The sequence below is a fragment of the Pelecanus crispus genome, chromosome 2 (assembly GCF_030463565.1).
Source record: "Pelecanus crispus isolate bPelCri1 chromosome 2, bPelCri1.pri, whole genome shotgun sequence".
Classification (NCBI taxonomy): domain Eukaryota; kingdom Metazoa; phylum Chordata; class Aves; order Pelecaniformes; family Pelecanidae; genus Pelecanus; species Pelecanus crispus.
Window position 1 is genome coordinate 32,952,252 of NC_134644.1, and position 24,698 is coordinate 32,976,949.

The 24,698-nt window shown below is 36.6% G+C and overlaps 1 protein-coding gene across 6 annotated transcripts in view; it reads right to left on the minus strand.

Annotated features, from left to right (window-relative positions):
- The window catches only part of DGKB (diacylglycerol kinase beta), a 331,752-nt gene that overhangs the window by 163,702 nt on the left and 143,352 nt on the right, over positions 1 to 24,698 (minus strand). The gene's annotated exons all lie outside the window — the stretch shown is intronic.

Here is a 24,698-nt window from a genome sequence, read left to right on the forward strand (position 1 = left end):
GGCTGTCAACAAATGTGCCAACTGTATGACATGGATATCTATTCAATAAAGAAGACTCAGCAGAATTATTCTATAGGTTGTATAAATGTCACTTGGTGATAACTTTTGGTTACTGTATACCTCAGCTGAATTTAAACAACTGATCTAGAAAGAAGTTCATTACTTCTCTCAGAAACTTATCCCAGAAAACAATGAACCAACCACATGTAGCAACTGTCAGTGGACCTGATTTTGTCCACTAGTAAGCACACAATTTACTGTAATTTACAACTCCAACTCAAAACCCAGTCATATCAGTGCAGATATTCCTATTAACTTCTGTGAGCTTTTGATTAGCTCTTACCAACTTAAAAGGAACAAGTATTTTTCAGATGGAAAAAAAGCAGAAATAGTTTCAACTCAAATGACACATACTTTGTTTTCCCCTCCTTGGATTTAGAAAAGGTAGTTTCGGTAGCAAAAAAGCGTTAGGATGAGCACATTAACTTTTTCTATTTCCAGTCACTGCAGCATACAGGTATGTCCACCCAATGTAACAAAGTGTTAAAGTGGTGTCCAAAAGAGAGAGACTCCATACAAAATAGGAGCCACTTGCAGTGTTTTGCAGTGTAACCATCTAGAGCAATTGCTCTTGGCACAGGTCTAACCAATTTGTGAGCAGGCAAAATGCCATCTGAACAGATGGCACGAGGTACACAGCCAAATAGCCATGTATGTGCATCGGCTGTGGGTAGTAATGGCATGATTCCCAGCCATGAAGGTCTAAACAGTTGTCCATCCTGATCTTACAAGCTCATGTTTATAGAGAATTGTCATCAATAATCCAGCTTTGTACTAAATTATCTTTCAAATAAAAAATGTTCCTAGAGCTGAAAATGGCAGATAGTTGAGTTTCAAGAGAACTCCTCTGTTCATTTCTTCATTATTTCATTTAACAAATTAAAAAAAAAAAAAAAAAAAAAAAAAAGAAGGTACACCTATGAAAACAGGGCCCAGTTTCCCAGACCCCATTCTGCTTGCAGCTTGCTGCTGTGGTAATATTATACAGCCAAAGATCTTGATCTGAAGAGCACAGAATTAGCCTTTGGGTAAGGGAATGCCTGTGCTGCAAAACTGCACATTGATTGTGTGAACATCCTCCTCTTTCTTTTTATTCCCAGATTATACAACTGTTCTCACAAAATAAAAGAACAAAATGTTCTTCTACTATGGTGATTCACAGGAATTATTTGAAGCACTATGAACACACCCATGGCTGGGTACAATCAACTGTACCTGGAGCTTTACAAGCCTTATCTGTCCCCATAATCATGGAACTACAAAACAGCTCCAATTCAACTTTGCCTGGCATCTTTACAAACAGTGTGTCTCAGCTACATCTGAAGACCCAAAGCAATGTTTTTGCCTAGGCAAATTTCATTTAAATTCTTCAGTACTCTAGCAGAGCTAATAATTATTAACCAGCTATTTTTTCAACAGAGTGAATTCCTTTTCTGCTTACAAACTGCCCCAAGACAGATTAAGATATCTCTGTGCTCATTAGTTACTTGAAATTATTTTCCATGTTATTTCAGCGATTGGTTCTTATCCTTAATCTCCACAGATTTTCATTATGTATGTTCAGCAGTTAGAGCTGAATTGGTTTGTTGACTGGTCACAAAGGTTACAATGACAATGTTTTCGTCCTCTGTTTGGATGAACAGAAATTCTTACAACCAGGATTTTGATACAAACTTTTGTAATTTCAAGTTCCAAATGAAATATTGCAAATAACTACATTTTGTTTTTCTTCAAAATGTTCCCTGCTAGTAAACATACATCCATGCAATAGACACATTACTTCGCTATTTAGCTTACCGCTTTTATCTTCCTGAATGTTGGGACAAAACCCCACAAAACAAAAGACAGACATCGTTCTGTAAACAGAATTGACTATCTGAAAAAAATAAAAAATGCTCACTTATTTTTTCAAACCAATCTTCTGATGCTTACTAAACTTTATTTTCAAGCAACAATATTAGATTCTATATGGTACAAGACCTTTTCACGTACATAACGTGTAATAGTGTAACTTTTTAGGGAAAACGTTGCCAGCTGCAATGTATTTAATTTTACTAAATGATCCATCCTTACAAATTCACCAGTGTAGATTAAGTTGACGCTGTACAGATAACTTGGGCTGATTCAATAGTGTACCTACCAATGTTCAATACAATGCACAAAAGACCATCAACTACAGTCTCTCAAGACATTTCTTGATGGATGCCTTTTGCATATGTCAAACAATCTGGCAAACAAGAAGACAAATTTGGTGCCCTTGAAACAAGAACAACAACAAAAAGCCTACTACTGATTTCAACAGGATCAGGAAATAGCCTGTAAACATATTACAGATTCCAGATTGTCGAGATTTATATATAAGGCACCGCAAAGAATTGTAGGAATATTTGTGGAGGAAAAACTGATTATAGGTTACCTTTAGCAGTTTTCTATTGTTTGACTCATGCAAGGAACTGACTGAAAGATAGTAGTTTGCTTGAAATAGAAAACAAAATTCAGGAAAAAAGCAGTGTAATCCCAAACAAAGCTGTCATTGTCAAGAGCCTGCTAAATGAGCTCTTTGCTTTTGCAGTATGTCTTGAACATATTGAACATTTTAACCTTACAGAGAGAACCTGTCTATTCTTAAAATGATTTAAGAGTACAACTATATGGAAAATAGGCTAGCAGAGATGAAGCAAAAAATATTTTTACCCACAGAGCTAAAAGTTTCAAGTAGTTTTCAGTAAACCATATGTGTACAGTTGGTTAAACCTTTTCTTCCCATTATACCTTGAAAAAGAAGTTTGGCTTAGTAAGTGGCATCAGAAACATAGATTATTGCCTGGATCATTAAACTGATCAGGCACACAAAAGAGAACAAATTACATATATATGCAGATGACAGGGATGTTGCGTGCTGAGCAGAGGGATAAATATTTGGTGATGGCATCCATCCCTCCATTATATACTTATCATAGCTGTGAAAGTAAAAGCCTTTCAAATTTCCTGTTTGTCTAGGGCAGCTGTAACAACAGCAGATTGTGTAATATGGTTCAGAAATCCAAAAGAAGGCACATTTCTCCTAAATTTGCCCCATTTAGTCCTGGAAACCATAATGGATTTGACATTGTAAGATGAAACTGGAAGGTTTGTCCTATGTAACAGGAGAGTGAAAAAATAGATTGATGAATGACACCTATCTTTTCAGGCTCACCAAGGAAGACCTGCAAACAGCAGCAGTGATTAAAATGGGAAAGAGAAAAATTCCGAATGAGGACCCAACACAAAACCTCCAAATGACAGCAGCTTGCATCTGCAAAGACCAACAGGTTAAGACAAAAAGCTAGGACTATTCAAAAAAACACAGACATTGTGGAGACCAAGTGTTGATGAATGCAAACTATGAAGATGTCAAGAAAGAACTTAAATAGCCATTGCTGCACTAAAGTTGGCAAGAGCTAGAAGGTTGAAGACATTAAGATAAAAGTCAAAATCACTCTTTATATGAGAGTATTATGCCAATGATGTATTCAACAAACCAGATAAAAAATGGTACAGATGAATGAACTTCAAACAACTGTTTTTCAAGCAGCAGAACTGATGAAATCTGGATTCTTACTGATGTATGTCTGTTATGTTTACATACCTGTCTGTTATGCTTACGTACCTCTAGCCCCCAAGACAACCCAGCTGGCCAAGAAACTGTGCCTCTTGTAGCTATTTCAAAACTAAATGTATGATAGTTAATGCACTATTGCTATGAATTAGATTGACAGCTGAATTCTGTCTGCTTTTCTTTCAAAGGCAGCCTCTCTCCTACATCAGCTACTGATTTTCACAAATTACTGAGATCTTCACATCTCTCTAACTTTGCTGGAATCAGCCCGATGCTCACACAGATATACAATATGGTCATGTACATTCTATTTCATTAGAAAATACGTTTAAAATCAATGAAACTGCAAAGATGGCTGAGGACAGAAAACAGGGAAGTAGTGAAGGAGTTATATTCCAGAGGAATATCTCCTGTGTTTATCCAAGGATAAAGAATGATGTTGAGCACTATTCCTTTTCCAGTGGTGAACTGAAATGTGGAAAAAACGATAAGGAATTGGAACTGATAACCCAGGCAAAAAACCAAACACTGTGTGTCTTCCTATAATAATAAGGAACCTATGTCACCCTCATGTTTCAGTATGGCATTTGGCAAAATCGCATTCCTACCAAGTCTTAAAACTAAAGCAGCAGCTTCTACCAGAAGCAGATCATAAATTTCTATGCTGAAATCCAAGATGCGCTTACAGTGAAGGGCAGGGTGTTTTATGGTCATTTAGCACCTTCTGGGAGTTAAAAAGTACTAGTGTGTCTTTGTGACCTTGCTCAAGTCACTTACAGGGCAACTGTCAACTAAAAAAAGTAATTCATACACTTCTGCCTCAAAATGACTTAGCTCCTGTTATTACGATTCGTCTGGTATTAGTATGCATAAATCTACTACCATTAAGACATATATGAAAAATAATGTTCTCCATTTTCCATTTTGCTAATACAGTGAACTTCAGAAGTCTTTTCCCGTATTTTAGTATTTACATGTGTCATTTCTGTTCTGGGGTATGAGTGTGTTAAGACAGCAATGGAGGATAGTAAAATGAATAAATACCTAAAAAAATGAAAACCACTTATCTTCCACAATCCTTAAGAATTACTGTAGGAGATTTAAGTAGATGTATAATGATTGAGACCACATTAACATCAGTGTTTCAAATTGCCCAGATCTGGATTTAACTGCATGCTTTTTCTATTCCAAATCTAACTTTATCCATTCATAACAAGGGGACAATTACATACTTACCTCACAGATGTATAATAAGGCTCATTGTTAAATGATTTGACATCACAGAGGGAAAGGTAGGAAAAAAAAAACTTATTCTGTTACAATCCCTACATACAGACAGTAAGGTTTATATAGTTTGAAGAGCAGGACATCGTGTCAGCTCTGTTGCATAGTGACTCATGTCAACTGGGTAATTTTACAATATCTACTAGTTTTGTTCACATCAAGAAAGCAGCGTATCAACTCCAGTTCACCGGTGGAAAATGTGGTAGTACATTGCAACCTCAATTCTCAAGGGACTGAAAAAACAATAAAAAAATACGGGATCTCTTGCAGGACTGCAAGTCATCACATTTCTAGGGACCCTGGCCAATACCGGGCAAAATTTGCTTGTGCAATGGATCCAAATTAGAATCTACTATTTGAATCAACCTACAATAGAACTAGAAAAGTCCTCCACACCACAGCCAAAGCACAACTTTTTTTATAATATACCCCACTGACACTTCTTGGACTCCCTTTTGAACCACATGTGCAAAGCACGGCAATAAAAGGGTTATACAAGTATCTTAAGCATCTGCTTTTGTGATTAGTATTTGAAAGGAGATGAGTGCTTCTCTTGCAAGGCACAAAATGACACGGATTATAACAGGTACTGTTAATGACAGTATATTAATGTTTAATAATGCAGAGTGATTAAGACTGGGTCTGTACTTTATTATTCTATCTTCTACATATGTCAGAATGGCTTGAATACCTTTTGGCATTATATTTAATTAAAAGAAAAGTTAATTTTTCTCATTCATATCAGGTGTAAGAGTTATTACTTATGATTACGCTAGATTTCCTACAATGACTTTCTTTGTTTAATTGATTGCTTACAGTCAGAATTAATACGATTTTATTTTGAGTCCTTTGGTTTTTCTACAAAAATGTACAAAAGTTTCAGGAAAATTACTCTAATATCATACTAATTGATTGAACATTGTTTAATACAAATAAAGGAGAGCTTTTTCCCCCAACAGAGCTGCTCAGACAAAGAACCGGATTTGCAAAAATTCCCAAGTGACCTAAGAGCACATCACTCATACGTTTTCCAGTGGATTTGGGCCTTCTAAAATAACTGTAAGATCTTTCATCCTGCAAACCTTGCTTTCAGCTTCTTTGAAAATTTCAGCAGATGCATTTTATCCCTTTAATTAAAAAAAACAAAAGAAAGCCAAAACACCCAAACAAAAACCTCCTGAAAGTAAATATTTTGTCCATGAATTTCATACCCAACAAAACTGACAGCAGCAAAGCTGCAAAAGGGCTTTTCTTAATATATTTTAGATCAATTCACAGAATCTCCCACTAATCCCATCCAAAAATGAACCTGTTATGTTCATACAACAATAGTCTTGCTAAATATACCAAATATGAGCAGAGAGGAAAAAAAACAATTTGACTTCAAGTCACTCTTTGAACTTAGAAAGACCGACACAGACTAGTACATCAGCCTTCTGTATCTCCATAACTCCCTGGTAGCACAGCAGTTTCGGAAGAGAGTACAATTAGAAACATAACCTTAAACAGCAAGTTTTTCTTCAGAATGCCAACAACTAGACCATCATCAAACCTTCACTGTGCTTCTTCAAACAAATTCACTACAGAACATGATTTCCTGAACATTTAGGTACTTTTAAATTCTTGTTCTCAGGCCCTGGCTTCTGTAAAATGGGAATACTATTTTCTTATATCAAAACACACTGTGAAATAATATTCATTTGCAACCATTTCTACTGCAAAGAGAGCCATATAAAAGTCTATAAATAAACAACTCTATAAATTCCATTTATTCAGTGAATACTTGCCCACACTAGACTGCAACTCTGCTTCAAAAAATATGTTTGGAAGCTCAAGGGATAAAAGCCCATATGTTTATCTCCTGTATAAGAATAGAGGAATAAATTAGTTTAAGACATTCAAAATGGTACAAGGACTGATTTAGCTGATGTATAGTCCCCCGGTCTATGCAGCTGAAGGTGATACAGCATGGGTAGATTCAGGTAAGGAAAAAATGAGCTATGAAGCCTTGCCAGGTAGCCACAAAATTTTCATCTGATGTCTATCTGTGATTTAGCTCCTGCCACTTTTGAGGCTCGAGCAAGATGTCTTTCCTAGGTATTGCAACATCCTATATCTGTGCTTCCATACCTTTTTTTTAAATAAACCTTCTTATGCCACTTTGGTACTCTCTGCTCCCATCCACTCACTTGTTCCTGCTGCCTCTTCAAGCTCTCTCCCTGCACCCAGATTCGTCAGAGTGATGATGTGGACAAGGTACTCAATTCTGCCTTTAGGCACACCGTGCAGAAAGAGAGGAGTGAAAAATCCTGGAGAATGAGAAACAAAGCAAGAGAACTGTGGAAAGGTTCATTTGCCTTCCACCACTCATGACCTTGTTGCTTTTCACAGGTCTGTTTCTAGCACCGAGGCCAATTTCAGGTGGCCCCGCAGAGATTATGAACCTGTGCCGAACCTTACCTTGCCCAGACGAGTACTGCTACTGAAACAAAAAGAAATTGCTACTGATATCTATTAACCATTCAGTTCTTCATTTGCTGTTTAAATAAACATGGCAGCTCAAAGCCACACCTGCTTGCATTTTCCTTTAACACCAGACCAAATCCCTACATCTCAAAAGTGTTTTTTGAAGGGGGCAAGAGGAGAATATGGGGCTTTCTATATACTGTGTAATTGCCTTCTACCTTTGCTCTGTCTATCAGCACTATTCTTCTTCACTAAGTGGCTAATTCTTAGGACTATTCCTTTTCTCTAAAAAAAAATTTACCATGATATCAATAGATTTTGCTCGTGGAGTTTCAGCAAGACTGTATCTTACACTATTCAAACAAAAGGAAGAGCAGTGAAGAAGAGTTGAAATTCTTATGGTCCTTCTTGCAACAGATTTAGATATGTGGATTATTGTTTTGCGGATCCACTAGCAATTCATCCTCAGTTGAAGTTTTAATGCAGCACAACACAGGACTATAAAGAAAAGGAATCTTCCTACATTACTGTTTTCATAAAGAAACCAGTTGTTAAAGTTATCATTTTTGTTTCAGCTTAATGTTCTTTCTTCATTTGCCCACAACAGACCAACCAGACCCTGATCCCTGACCTCATGCAAACCGATACAGCTAAACCATATCATGTCAATACTTCTACATTTTCAGTAATTATACATATCTGTATAGATATTTTTATAAAACTCACAGTACTGAAGACAGAAATATAAACTTCAAACAGGGGCAGAAAGCTAGATAGCTACATTTTCTTAACAACCTGATAATACAAGAAAGGGTTTGTTTTTACTGTAATATTTCTTTTCTTTTCTAAAATCTGAAGCAGATGAAAAAAAAAAACAGATCAATATGATTAAAATAATAATACTTATAAAAAGGAGTACCCACACAGCCCCCAGGGGCACAGATTACTTTTCTTTCAACACTGTTTCTCCAGACATAGTTAAACTCTTCTAGTAGACCTGTGCAAAATCAAACATTGATGTAGACTTTCTATCTGAACCAGATCACCAATCCTTCTCTCTACCTTCTACCCACTTCCCTATAAAAAGGGAAGAAAAAAAAAAAAAAAAAAGCACCACGGAACTGTCCCCCCACCAATCTGAGTAGCCTCTACAAGCAGGGCAGATTTATCTAAAACTTCAAGACCGTATCTTTTTATTTAGATGTCACTTTATTTGCCCACTGTAGGAAATGAAGGCATGAGTGAAGTAAGAAAGTGGATATGGATACGTGTTTGTGATTTTGTATTTGTTAAAAATCTGTGCAGTAGATAACCTCATAAAAGTAAAGGTTCGATTCCTCCGGCATCTGCTGAAAAGGAGTGTGAATTATAAAGAATTTAATCTTTTTAAAACAAAACACATTTCGTAAGTGCTAAACGCTTCAGAGAACATTTAGAACAGATGAGTATACAGGCAGTAAACGCAAATTTCAGGAAATCTAGTGGTCATAAGTACAGTTGTCCAAAAATAAATGCAAAACTGCAGGCACCTGGACACTTAGAGCCTTGAAGTTTATGTTTCTGTAGGCATCCATCAGATTACAGCTACAGAGAATGCAAAGATCTTTTTTTCCTTTGCTTTGTTCCTACTGCCTATAACTCACATCTACCCTTCTCAAGGCATCCTTATCTTGTGGAGCCCAATACAGTTACACAGCTCTAAGCAGATAGTTATGTATTCAACTATTTTACCCAATCAGAACATTCCAATTTCCAAAAGCATTTTATAATCAGATTATACCATGCTGACATTTATATACAAATTATAGTGTTCCCATGTATCATAACCCTTATAATCGTGAACAGCTTTAGTAGAATTCTCTGTGGAAGACAGCTTTGATAGAAAATCGTTTCTGTCCTCCCAGTTAATTACTGATTTTTTTTCCACCAATTAGAAATTTGAACTCAATCCCACAGATTTATAATTTACAATCAGTAGCCAACGCATATAAATTACTCTTGCTTCTCTTTTAAACATGACTAAAAGTTCAATTTATTAAATGGTAAATCATATGAAATATCCACAGCAAAATGCTGTGTAGTAAAACCTTCTCTGGCTACTGGAGAATACAGAATAGTTATTTATTTTAACTAATCAATCTTAAAAGCTACTAAAGGCTTTTCTACACTCAGCATATGGGTTTGCACTCTAACCTACTAGATTAGTATTGCCAATTTAGACTCTTAATCAATTTGAAAATATATATATATATTTAAAAGCACTAGGATAAATAATACAAGTAAAACAGAAAATGTAGATTGAAAAAGGATGATTAACCTGCTAAAAAAAACCAGCCAGCAAGGCAAAGAGAGAAACATTAATTTAGACCTCCTGCTCTATATAATTCAGACACTGAATTAATAGCCACCATAGCAGAACAAGGTTTCAAAATTTACCTCAGTTCCAAGGAAACTGCATTTCTCTGCATTTATTTCCCTCCTTCACTCCCCTTCCCACCTGACCCTCCAGTTGTACAAGAGAGGACTCCATACTGGATGATTTGAAAATAAGTAAGTAGTGACAAACCATTGCTACTTGCAACTATGCTCACAGAGACAGACCAAACATATATAAATGTTCCCAAAGTTCAAGAGTGCTAATGAGTGCAGAATTCATGTATTTTCCTGAAAGCCTCTTCAGCAGAGTTTATGAAAGCCTATGTCAGCAGATGTTACAAATGTGTCAGTGGATTCTCTTTTCTGATTAGTACATCGGAGGATACAGGTATACCAAAAAATCACTGGGCAATACTGACTTCCTAACATCCAACTTAGGACAACTACACGTACAGCAGTTTAGCTGTTTGCTTATTTGCCAACTAATGTACTATAAAATATAATTAATTAAGAACTGTTAAAAACTCTTGATTAGATTAATAGAGTGCTTTCAAGCAATTGTAAAGTGAAGAAACATGTGACAACATATACAGGAAGTATCTTATGTGTCATGGAAAAAATACTGCAAGAGATGGTAAGATTTGTCCTCAATGTCATCAACAAATAGATGGTTATCTTATTTAGAAGTTAAAAAGAAACATCCAGTACTGTAACTTGAACCTATGTCGCTTAGATTCAAATAGCTTTAGTGCTACTGATTAAAGGAAAATGTCTACTTGTTACAAATAAAAATTGTTTTTTCTGGCATTCTTTTCAGAATGAAGACCACCCTAAAAATATCTGAGTAACAAATTCAGAGCAGCAATCTTTCCAATAATTAACTTACTGCAATGCTTTCCTCACCCTGCTTGGAGAAGAGCTGATCACTTTTCTACTTCAGGCCATTACCAGTAATATGGCAGAAGGTGCTCTTGAGAATCAAATGAAGGCTGTTACTAAAAATATTTGTATCCAATTGATGACCCAATCAATTTTTCTGATTCTTACAGAGAAATTTCCTCTCACTCAGGTTTCTGTTTTCAATTCACTAGATTGTGATTGTAACAAAAGGCATAAACACTTTGCAGTTTAGTTTATCTTAATAACAACTTTAAGGAGAAAATTCCTTTACTTGTGAAGTGAAACAGTAGACTGTAAAAGCTCTCATAGTGGTAAAAGTATTGCAAGCACAACTACTGGTACACAGCAGTAAATATAAAGTAATTGTGAAGCTACTCTAGTGAAGACCATCTTTATATATTTCAGGCATGTGTCTGATATATATTTCCAGAACAATTCTTCTACTCCAAAACCTGCACATTCAATCCTTATCAACAAAATAAGTAAAGTTTAAGAAATCTCTCAAAAGCATTTTCTAATTATTTTCCTGTATCTTTGTGACTACACAAGTGTTGAAAGTGTGAATGATTCACTTGAAGCCTACTCTGCTCTCTATATTTGGATTTTTAAATACACAACATTCAATGCTGGTGGAATTAATGATCAAAAATCCCTATGCATTAAGTGAATAGTACTTTTATCCCTAAAACTGTAATGAAAGTAAGTCTTCATTCCACTGAAGTACTGTTTTGTCATGAATTAGTTTTACAACACACCTCTTTTTGTCATATATTCACACTTACTTGTTTCTTAAACATATTTGAAATAAATATTTTTCACCCCATTACAAGAAAACAGAGGGTCAATCCTGAGAATGCACTGAATAAACAAACACATCATGGATTAGATAGCCATATATGAACATGGTCAAACTTAATGCCGTAAGAATTCAGAAAAGTTATATTGTATTTAATAATTTGCATATACAAACAAATGATCAGGATTGTAAAATATCTATTACTGCTAAGAAGAGAGATAGAATCTCCTGAACTCTTGATAATATTGCAGTTATTGTTTCTTTTTAAAGTGACTTCTTTAAGGCTTTATGCTCTTTGTTTTTTCTCTCTATCAGGAATTCACTGCCAGAGGAAACCACCAGAAATATAAATGAGACTGTAAGTAGTCAAAATACTACCTCAGAAGTGTTTACTAAATGGTGCCATTTGTTGTTTCTGTTTTTTACTTTTATTTTTTAAATAAAACAATAACAGTGGTAATGGGAACACTAATGGGTTCCTTGACCAATACTTTTACCTAAAATCTCAAAGGCTCTGTTCAGACTCTATTAAAGTCTACAGACAAACACACTTTGACTTTAATAGGACTAAAGTGCATGACAGCATTTAGTATTATCCTCCTAGTCTCACAAGGGGACTCGGCACGCTGAGCAGTCTCCTAAAGTTGCCCAGTGTTTTTTCCACATCATTCTGCTACCTTGAGCTCAGGCTCGTTTCCATTCGCACAGCCTTCCTGTTTGTTCGTACTTTGGCCTGCTCCTGGTCTGAGGTGAAGAAAGCCGGCACTGAATTTCAGGAGGCAGGCTAGGGGCTGGCTTGAATTTGAAGCCCTCCTCCACAAGCATGACACAAACCTGGCTTGAGCTGGTTCAGTCTTGGTCTACAAAAATAACCCCAGTAACCAGGCAGCTGCCCCCACAAATTTGTTCTCTCATGCCTAATTTTATTCATCAGCTATCTGATGCTGTCCCACCGCAAAAATGGGGTCTGCAAGGTACAGATATGTCAAACGGGGGGAACCACAGACATAGCAAATTTGAGGAGAAGTAGAGATGAAACCGATGTGAGCTACACGTGAAGCAGATAGCACGGGACAGCGGGGAGGGGAGCAGACCCCTCACTCACGCTGGCAGGGCTACCAACACAGACGTGCCTACTGAGAGTCAAAAGCAGAACAAGCAAAAGTACCTTGGACTCAACTCGCAGCCAAGTGCAGGCTCTACAGGACAGTATTTTCTTTTTCTTCTCTGGGGGATGGAAAACACGGCTTCATAAACCAAACCAACAAAACACTCTAACTGGATAAAGTAAAAAAAAAAAAAAAAACGCAAAAAACCAAAACAAAACCACCCCCAAACAAACCTTCCTATGTCACACTGGCAGGTGATATACAGCTTTCCTGTGTGAAACAAAATTTTTAGTCCTCAAGCTATGGAAAAGTAGAGAGAGCACAGCCAAAGTAATCACAGGTAAAAGCATACAGGGATGTTTCTCAGTAACTCACAGTGTACAAGGAACCTTGAGGGAAAGGCAAGTTTAAAATCACTTTTGTGCTGTTACTCAGCTTTTTCTTCGCCCTGTGAGGGAAGTCAGCGCTAAAACTCATTGCTTAAAAAATACTTGCAGGTCAATTTTAGATTAAAACTAACAATTCTTAAAGAAAAATATTAACCTTTCTTATATCATCATACTGATTTTTTAATTTGATCTTCTGACGTAAAGTTCCTATCACACACTCCCCCTAGAAGCTAGGCAGCACTCAGTTACTAACACACAATTACAGAAGTCAGATTCAGCAGTTCAGAATCCCTGATCACAGATCAGAAGTACTTCTAATACGAGGTTTCAATATTACTTACACAATTCTCTACAAAACAACTGTCTTCAGTTCATTAACCATTATTAGTGTCACCCTGATACACAGTCATTTTCTCACTGACATCATCCTATCTTGCTGCCATGGTTTCCAAACAGCAAGGGTTTAGTTGTAATGACAGAACCATAAAGTCTGCAGGTATATGTTATTCCACACATTTCTAAAATAGTTAGAAAAACCCTGAGTGAAGCAGTTTGACACAGGCACTCTGAGTCCCCAGGCTGCTGAACCTAATTGCATAGAGATTATTTCTAAAAGATTAATTCTATTTGGTTAGAAATATTGGTGTGAACACAGAACACAATATTACTTGCCCTACAAAAATACTGCTATCTGCAGCCAAAAAATACTGTGGTTGCCTCCATGGAAGTTCTTCCTATTGCCCCGTGCCAGGACACAGTTATTTATTATTTGTATTAACACAGCATTTAAGAACGGTTGTCATGATTCCCAGTGCAAAGAAGAGCTATACAAACACAGAATAAAAGGTCAGTTCTTGTCATGACTCTCCTGAATTGGAGGCATAAAAAGCTTTATCTGAAACATCATTTCCATTGGATTTATTAGTTGTGGTTAAATCTGGCATTTTAAATTTATTTAGATCACAGTTCATATTAAACACTAAATAAGCTTAAATGTGAAAACAAAGGTACTCTAGCAAAAATGGACCAAGTTCTTGATTTTAAAATTCCAAAGTCATTACAAGAGCAATAAATAACAATAAAACACATTTCAAGACAATTTTTAGTATTAAAGATATTTCCTGACTGCTATATCATCTTGTCTGGCTTAGGAAAGATAAGGAAACTAGTCCACTCCTAATCCCCAAGAACGCCTAAGCCTTGAGGGGTTTACTGGTTACATTTACCTTCTTTATTCCTTTGTTTAAGGGTCACTTGCCCATTTTCCTCTCAGTCTGGCTTATGTTACTATTCAATGCAGATGTGTCAAGAAAGCTATCTTCCACTTCCATCCTTTGACTAAGCCTATTTCTTCTGACTTAAATAACATTCCAGCTCACCACAGCATTTTCAACAGTGCTACAAGTCACAGAGCACAGGTCTACCATAGATGCATAAATCATGGACTGTAAGAAGTTATCACTACTAATACATCTTCTCAAATTCACAATCTTTAGTTTATCTTCATATCTTCATAGAGACCAGAGACAGCTTATTAATCACAGAGCTCCAAACTTGGCATTTAGAGTGCTCTCACCCTTCCCTCACAGCACTTGTCAGTTTTGGGCTCTTGCCATCACCACTATACTATAGAAAATCAGTAAATCAGAATTCATTATAAGATTCAATCAGTTTTCCAAGTGCTTAATTTACCCAAGAAGAATTTCATGGCCTCTAAAATTATTTTCATAATCCTTTTTAGCCCATGTTTCACTTTTTACATATTGTGTAATAAAATACAACCTTTTCAAAGCAACCAAGAGATTTAGTTCAGACACATAAGGTGTTCCCCAACCCTGCCAATAAAATACAAAACTTCTAATTTTATACCTGAAACCTTTAGTAAAATTTATGGTCAGTGTATTATGTGAGATCAGCCGTGATTATCCGTGTTCCCTTTCAGCATGGATCGCTCCAAAAGACTACTGAAAATACACTTGCACTTTTATGAGCTGTATGAATATTTCTTCGTATTTCATAACCTTGATTTTTATATTATTTCCTTTACATCAGCAAGTACATCCCACGATCAGACTGTATCATGCAGATTCACTCAGCTGTTGTTCAATGCACTTAACAAATAAACTCTTAAAACAAGAAGAATTGCATTGTATTTGATAGCTATCTTTTTCACTGTTTTTCCTAACAGCTAACACCAGACAGTTCTATGCTGTGAACCAGTGAGGCATCAGTTCTGCACTTTGATAATTATTCTTTTCTACTTCACAATTGCTACGCATGTCCTTACTGTTGAAGTTCAGATTGGTGTCGAGCCACTGTACGTAACACAGCCAAATCAGAAAAACATGGAGATTTCTTGATCATTTTGGCTCTGTGTTGCTGCTTGCCAGCATCAGTAGCTACAGAAATCCACTAAGGTTAGCCTGAAATGTTAAACATATATACATCTATATATATGGCCTAGTCATATGAGCTTTAATGCACATGGCTGAGCCATTTTTTCCCATTGTTTGAATCTCCTGAGGTTATGGGAACTAACCTGACAGAGTGTTTAAAAGCAGCTCATGTCAGTCAATCAGTTTATCTCAAGAGACAGCTGTGAAACTTGATTTGGATTCAACAAATATTGTATGCCATGTGGATAGATGCCTAAAAATCAGCTAGAATAGGCTACTTAATTAAAGCCATATGTTCCCATCAGTTACGCACCGCACACGGAAGCAGCTGGTCACAAGTTATACAACTTACATGCAAAGTGCTAGTAAACCCTTTATGTGGGAAATTAATGTCTAGATGGCATACTGACAGTGCTGTTTGGTACCCTTTGATATTTGGATGTACTCCATCCAGGTTCAATGCCGTATTGTACTTAGATGCTTGCAGAAATATTATTTAAATCTTGATCAAGTGCAAGAAGAGAACAGTAAGTCTCAGAAGTTTTTTGTAATGCAGTATAGATCATTCACAAATTAACATTAAAATAACAACTAGAATTACCTGCAGTAGTTCAATTCATAGTTAGTCTGATGACCAGAGTAGCTGGAATTTAAACACATGCTTCTTTAAGGATTCTATGGGACCATGCATTTTTATCAGACCTATGAAATTAGGAAGACCTTGATCATGTGCTTAAAACTTCACAGTCAGATCCTAGTATCCAGAAAAAAACATTGGGGGCTAACTACTTATGAGTTGGTAGTGACTGCTAATTAGTTAATGCTATAATTACTATTGGCAGATACTTGCCAATGGTATTGAAAAAATAAAAAGTAGACTATAGGTCTACTTGCAGTGAGGCTCTTTGTAATTCAGTCAGTCTACAAAGATGTCTTACGTCAGTGCAAATTTAAAAGCACAGCTAAAAGTACTTTGGCCAGGTAGAGGGGCAAGCCTTTTAGTTCATTAGAAAGTCTGGGTGGAAAAAAGTTCCCCTGTTTTTTCTATGAAATAATGACTTCATCTGGCTTTGTGACAGCTACATATAGGTACACCACAGAAAACAGAAATGTGCTAATATGGGTTTTTTGGGGTTTGTTTTCCTTTTTAACAAACAAAACATATACAGTCTGGTTCAAACAAAGAGTTGTTGTGAAAACTCTTAAAAACCCCAAGCAAGTTCTGTATGATCCTCAAAGGAATGTGTTTGCGAGCAATAGCTTATACAGAACCTACGACAACAGTCCATAGGCAAGTTTCATGATGAAATTATAAGGCATCTTACTCTGTGGCATAAAAGCACCAATTTCCAGAGAGGTTGCAGCTTGACCCATACTTGAGAAAACAGACCCTGGTTCTCCTTTCTGTCAAGCTTTTGGGCCACTCACATTCCAATGACTGGACAAAGCAGAACATAAGGTTTCAACCAGCTGGCTAGAAAAGCAGTAAGGAGAGGAAGGTATTGACTCTCTCCTCTATCTGATGGGGCCATAAGCTGAAGATATTCCAGTGCTTTAGCCTACAGATGACATAAATAATATTGCATAATATCGCTATCTTGGCAAGTGATATAATGGTGTTATGTATTTATCTAGGAGAAGACAAACTTTTATTCCTGTTCTAAACCAGGACAAACTAATGTACAATTTCATCATCAGCTTTTACACATAACAAGACTGTGCCTTCATAGTCAAATGGTTGTGATACTAAATTTGCTGAATACCAGAAAGGTTAAGATATGCATTGCTCTGGGCACAGCACTGGGAATAAAAGGGCTATAGCCCTATTAACCATTTCACTAAATCTGTACTGACATAAGACATCTTTATATACTGACTGAATTACAAAGAGCCTCACTGCAAGTAAAACTTTAGTCTAAATCCCCCCTCCCCCCCCCCCCCCCCCATTGAAATTACTGTGCATTTTGCATCCATTTGAGACACTAGCTACCAGTTTGACCTTGGAGTCTTGTAGCTGTTACAGTACTTCACCTAACAATACCAATTTTTGCTTCTGCTACTGAGAGCTAAATCAGGAATGGAAGTGTAATAAAACTTTCCTAAAGATAAGAATCCTAAATCCACTTGGCATTTCTAACTGGTTAGCTGTTCAGTATATATGTGTGTATATATTCAAGTTAGCAGAAAAGGCAGATTTTTGCAGCCATCCAGGGGGATTTTATATTCTACCCACAAGGAGTAAATGTCTGCTTATTTTCAAGAAGAATATAGGGCCCCGTAGGCAATCCTCTAGCTTGACCTGACCAGCCAAGCTATGTAATATATCCTGGAGCTAGAGATTCCTCAGCAGCACTTTCATAAGTGTTTGCATTCTGCATTTGAAATTTTATGCAAATTAATGACAGGCAAGGGCTTCCACAAAGTCACCTCTCAGGGGATTATCAGTTGCCCAGTCTGCTTCTATCACCCAAATACAAGAAATCTGTGTTATTTTGCACATGTTTTACATTTAGAAACCTTATTTTTTTAGTCTAACTTGAAAAAACATCTTTAACTGCAAGGCGTAGTTGTTCTTGGCAGCTGACCATAAATTACCAGAACAAGGCAATCAATAAATATACATGTTAAAACTCAATGACTGTAGCCATCAAAACAGTCATTGGAATATTTATACTCTGTGAAACAAGGGAATTATAGAAGCTGTCACTCTTCTTGACAGAAAAAGACACCATACATGCTGTTTAACTTCAAATATAGTTAAAGAGAAATGGTACACAAAACGACACAGCTCCACACAGTTTAAGCAGTGAGCCAAGGGTGAGGAAGACCTTATAATTATTCTACGCTGCTTTTCAACTGAATTTCACATATGTACATGCTCTTTTTCTGCAGCATTTTCAATTATTCTTTTTCTCTGAACTAAAAAATTATTCTTGCCATTAACCCCACTTCTAAATTGTCATATGAATCAATTGTGCCTTTTGAATTCAGCAGTCTTTAAATAGCTTCAGTGAAGCCCCACATGGCACATATCAACTCCAATCACTTTTTGAGGAGATTTCACACAGAAAAGGGAGTAAAGGCTGAAGAGATTGGCTGAGATGATTTGATCAAGGAGGACATTTAAAGAATGGAATGTTTTTTAATTAAAGTATTTGCTTTGACAATACTTTGGGAACATTATGAACCATCCTATGAAGAAATATGTAATAGGGTTCAAATCAAGCAGGCCAGCTTTTTAAACATCAAACCACTATATATTTTAGCTTTGCAAGAAATAGGAAATTTGCCTACTAGTTTTCCACACATTTTCCTTCACATAAAAAATCCCTTCTCACGATAACTGGCAGACAAAATAGAAACTCACAGTATTACGTATCAAAAAAGGTTGCTTAATAAGTACCGTAGTCATTGTGACACCATCATCATAATGTATCTTATTTTATACTATGTTACACTAAAGTCTTATTATTATACTTACTGCAGTATTTTTCAACTCTGTTGCTTTCAGAAGATTATGCCTCCTTTGAGTTGTATATCTACCCTGCCATTTGAAATTTCTTTTGCTAAACACGTGCAGCAGTACAGCAGTACGTATGCTGGAGCGGCAAACGACTGTAGGCAGACAGAGGAACTGAGAAGCCAGAGGAGCTCCAGCAGGCTAGAACGGGAAGGACTAGCCCCAGCTGCCCCAGCAATAGCCCACCTGTGCGCTGCTGCTTCCCCTCCTCCTTTCCTTTGGAAGGGGAATTCCTGGTGTAGTTGAACTATGTGGGAAAGGTCCCACTAACTAAGGATTCACCAGTTACTCAGAGTTCATTATGATTTCCTGCCTAAAAAGGAAATATCATTCAACACTGCTGCTCCGAAACAAATAAATACCATTTCTTCCTGAGCTATATTTTTTTTTACAGAAACGGTACTGTTTTGAATTGAAAGCTGAAGTGATGAAAATAATTGTCCCCCTGATTAATTTGCTTCACTTCACGTTTCAGTGACTTATGTCCAACCTTGATTTGTCTCGTTTCAGCTTATATCTTGAAGATCTTTGCTATCTTAACGGACTGCTGACTACCACATATTTTCTTCCCATTAGGTACATTTAGACTGATCAAGTTGTCTCTTCACTGTCTTTTGCAATAAAGCTCTTAAACCTTCTGAACCACTCGTCACGCTTTTCTGAACTTCCTTGAATCTTTCAACATCCTTTTTGAAATACAGATGCCACGGTTGGACAAATTTACCAAGACTGCATCCAGAGCGTGCTGTGTTTACTCAGTGTTCCCCTCAGAAGAAATTCAAGGATCATATTTGCCTTTTTAGCAACAACTTATATGCAAGTGATTACTGAACATGGCCAATTAGTGCTTCACAGTTGCTGCTCTGGGGTATGCAGTCTTCTAACTGTAATTCCCATGCTTCATTTCTACGTATCTGGCATTGTTAAAACAGAAAAATCTTAATATTGGCTGGTAAGAATACCTATTACTACCCACAAATTGAGAAGAGAGGAAAGACTGAGGTTGATCCAGATAACATATCTGTTAATTTATTCTTTGAGATTTTCCCTTGCAATTTCCAGTATTTGGTATCTGAGAAGCCCTGCTAACCTTTCAGACAGGTTGAAGTGTACACTAGTTAATGATAGTGAACTTAACCTCCAAGAATACATTCTATGCCCTAGTATTGAGTTAATCACAGTGTTGTGCAATGAGACAGAGTTCGTCTGAAACCATTTTTTGTATTCTGAAATTGTGTATTTTGCAGTCTGTTCATCTGAAAGAATTTTCAGAGGTATTCAGGAATCAGCCTGGTCCAGAGATTAGAGTAGTGGAACAAAAAGAAAATGTGTGGGACTCTGTGTTCTGATGAGAAAGAATGGGAAAAGGGATACTAAGGGTTTACAGATGTGAAATGTGCTGATTTATCTAAATTAATTTAGACAAAATTGATGCACTCATTTGTGTGGTTGCTTTTAAAGTGGTTAAAGAGTGGTCAAAATTGATTTAGTTTAATTGGGTTAAGCTAAAACTGTTTTAGCCACTTTTAAACTGCTTCAGTGTCCACACAAAGCAGTTGAACCTACTTAGCTAAATGGAATTAGAAACTGATTTTGTTAAGCAGGAACAATTCCTGTCACACAAAAGTGACAGATAAGTGACAGAGTTAAAAGAGAGAGTGGTGAAGATGAGGTAATAATAAATGGGCATTAGAGGATAAATGAATGAACCATGAAGAGGGGAAAAGAGTGAAGGGCTGAATACAAATGAAGATAGAATAGATAGATATATGGATAAAATAGGAAAGAAGGCCAAACACACAGTGGGGAAAGAGCAGCGGTTTGGCTTTAAGTGTCCTACAGAACAAACAAGAACAGAAGTAGAAAAGACAAAATAAGGATTTTATAAATCATGCGTCTAAGAACAACCATCTATGTCTTGGTCTGGCAAAGCCGCTATTGATTTTTGCCTGAGTAGAGATTGAGCCTCTAATTTGGCTCGAAGAGTGGAAAATTGTTCATTCTTGCCATGTACCATCTCAATGAACTATTGTAAGAAAACATGCTTATTATGATCTTTTGCTAAGATGCCAGGTGGTAGCACTTAAAACCTCTTGCTATGGGAGTAGAAAGGGGATTTATTTTCATTATTCATGAGAGCCATTTTTAAGGGATAACTAGTAACATGAATGTAGTTGCGAATCAAGTGACATCAAGTGTACTTACTTCTGGGATTACAAAATGAAATAAGGTGAGATAGTTACTTAAATTTTTGACAATTGCTTATGAAATGCAGGTATACTGTGGCAACTAAAGTTACAAGAACCCAAATTCATTAGCCCCATGATTTTTTTATGTTTTGTTTGTATACACACAATAGTTTTGCCATATAGGCAAAACTGATATCTAATATTGTGCACACAAGATTAAGTGCTGCTTTGCATTCTAAGCTTCATTTTAAAATCTCATCTGACAATTCAGAAATATTGATCCTCCTGATTATTTGCTGCTCATATTTTCTGGCATGGACATTTTTTTTTCCCCTGAAATGCTGGGTGGGGGGGCGGGGGGGAGAAAAACCAAAACCAACCAACCAAAAACCCCCCACAACACCATGAAAAGAATCTGGCAGTGGTAGCACAAAATTTTCAGAATTAAATGTTAAAATTAGATAGACAAATTTGACCAGACTGAAGAGGCCCAGAGACACTGCTAGCCTCTCTCATTCAGACAGATAAAGCTAGACTGAGTAACAAGTAGTCTGAAAACAGGGTTTCAAAAATACAATTTCAACCCATTTACTATCGCTTCATTTTACCTCCAAAAGCTGTCTAGCCTACAAATTGAAAAATCCCAAATACAATATTCCTTCTTGCCTTGTCAAGAAATATTTTAAAGAATTTATTTTCTCTAGATTTTGGAGACATTGTGAGAGTAGAAGGATTATATGGCTATATATTATATAACAAAGTAACTAAATGTTTAGGTGAAAATTTGTAACTATAAGGCACTTTCTTCAAATATCTGGACTTGGGATAACTTAACTAAAGAAAGAACTGGATTAAACCGTATGTCAGTTAAGCTATAAACGGAAAAAAGATATAATGAAGAAAAAAAAATTCAGTGATGCTGTGACTGTGCATCCATAAGCTATCTCTGACTTGATCTGGTATGCACACACAGAAAAGTATTACATGAAGAAGGCTGCTCTGCTTCTGGGCTCATGCTCAGACAGCATGATGTACACATCTTTACCCATGTAATGGAAAATCCATAGCACAGATTACTTGCAGATGATCAAAAGTACAAGAATAACATCACTGTTTTATCTGTACTTAAGAGTATAAATTCAAAGCATGCAAAAAAAGTTATGGCAGAAAAATAATTTTATTCCACACATGGGGAGTGGACTTAAGAGCTCAAGATGAAAGTACTCTGGAGGCAGCGTTCCCTTCTAGGTAAAATTTGTCTAAAACTCAACAGATCTGATTCTGTTCCCAGTTCTACCCATGGCTTCCTGAATGGCCTCTTAAAAGTCACTTTAGCTATGAATAAAACAGAGATAATGAAATCTGCCTCTTTTCCAAGTGCTCCAAAGTTGGGAATTTGCTGAGAAATACTAGTAAGTGTTATTGTCCGTAGTGTCTAGAAGCTAACAGGCAAGTGACTCCCTCATTTTCCCTCTCTGCCACTGGTGTCACAATGCTTGTAACTGGACTCAGGCTTCAATATTGCCACAGGTTCAGATCACCGAGGGTGTTAACTTGGTGTCTATGCCCTATCCCTGAAAACAGCTTAAGTAAGAGAAAGATTCTACCAAACTTTATTCTCTGTTGAAGCAGAGATGAAATAGCAGTTTATACGTCTTTCCTCCTTTTCTCTTCAAGTAGTGAAGAAATTTGTGCACTGTGCTGATTTTTTAATGTGTTTTTGCCCTCTGAAGCCACAACAAAATGTAAGAGACTGTGATTTCAACTAGTAAAACAAAGCATTTCCTAACAAAAACCATTAGTAAAAACAAAGCTCTGAAACAGGAATTTTAAGGATCTGTTTACTTGTCTGCATATTTCTTTGGCAGCTAACATACAGCTTACATAAATTTTGCTTTTTTTTTTTAAACTAACACCTCTTTTTTTTTTTTCTTTTTTCCCCCATGAGAAGGGAAATCACCAAACACTAAGGAGATCATATGTCTAACAAAGGAGAAAATTTCAGTATCTTTTTCCATGCGTTTTGTCTGCGTGATGGATTAAGTTATATTGCAAGATTCAGCTTCAAACATTAACTCACACAATTAGCCAGACATAATTAGACAGTCAAGTGAGAGAGTGTTAGTCGTCGTTCACTGAGCTTTTTCATCTTATGACCTGTACAGATTTCCATAAGGTGAAGGCCAAAATGGACTACAGCATTTTTATTTGACTAGCATTTATGAATTCATGTATCATTATATAAATACTACCTTTGATTGAGATCTCATTAAAGGTCTCTCTGTCTCATATCAAAATGTCAATAACGCTCCTAAGAAGAGAAATGTCATTTAACTAAGGCTGTGCTTATTAATCTAATAACTTCAAAAATGGTAATAGAAAATGACTTTTTTCTGATTAGACCCCCATTGTTTAGTTTTTTTCCTTCCAAAAATGCTGAACATTCTTCAGAGATATTTTGCAATGAAAGCAGAAAATAGTCAGTATTTGAACTGATAGTTGTCCTCCTGACCTGAAGAACTATCAAAGAACCCTCCTGCCACCATGTTTCTTTTTGGCTTAACACAGCATTTTTTCTAGACATTAGCAGGGCCTTTCCTCCTCTCAGTCAGATAACATACTCAGTGTAAAAGTGAAAGAACAAAAGAAATAGAATCATCATAGCAAAACTCTCATTGAAATCAGGAGAGGCAAGTAGAAACCCAGAGTCCAAAGACAAATTATTTTTAGTATTACTCAACTTCTACCCACGCATCAATGCTTATGGCTGGGTATATTCACTTCCCTGAAGACGCTTCAACCACTGCTCTTTGGGCAGTAGGGATGCTTCCTTCCCTGTAACCCTAGCAGAAGTGGATGTGGTTGGATATTTCAGGAAGGGGATACATCCGTTGGATGTGTCAGGTGACAGACAACCTTTTCATACAGGGAAACACGTCAATGAACATCTGACATCATCCCCTTGACATGGAGTTTACCTAAGATGGAAGAATGGCAAAAGGAATTCTCTTACTCACTAACTATGGGATTTTACAGATGCAAAGCAGCAGACCTTTTTCTGGTTACTCTCTAAGGGGATCAAAATGCTGCAGCAATCTAGACAAGCCCTGTAGGGGTCAGAATTGACTTTGGCCAAGATTGGCAAGGCTGGATCTATATAATCTGTTGTATCTTCCTATTCCTTAGTTGTTTAAAAGTCCATAGAATTCCAATTTGCATCTGCTTCACCAGGCAACACCAGGACTTCTGCTATTTATTTCCTTTAGCATTCTGGATTACCTGATTTGCTTGAGTGCCAAGGATACACCTAAGAAAGAAGTAATGCAGTAACATGCAATATATATGGATTAATTACTTTTAAAATGTGGGATAAATGTGGCAAAGAATTTTTAGGGCAACAACTCTAGACAGCAACTGTAAATGGCTAACACCATGATCAGCTCTGAAGTGACTGGTGCCAATTCTGATGCTTAGTTACTCATATCATGAGTTATAAAGTATAACATTATGAGTTACTGAGTATAGGGAAAACGAAAACATGAAAAGCCAGAGCAGAAAAGTAAGGAGAGCAATCCAGACAATCCAGCAGCTGAGGAGCTCGGGACCATCACCGTA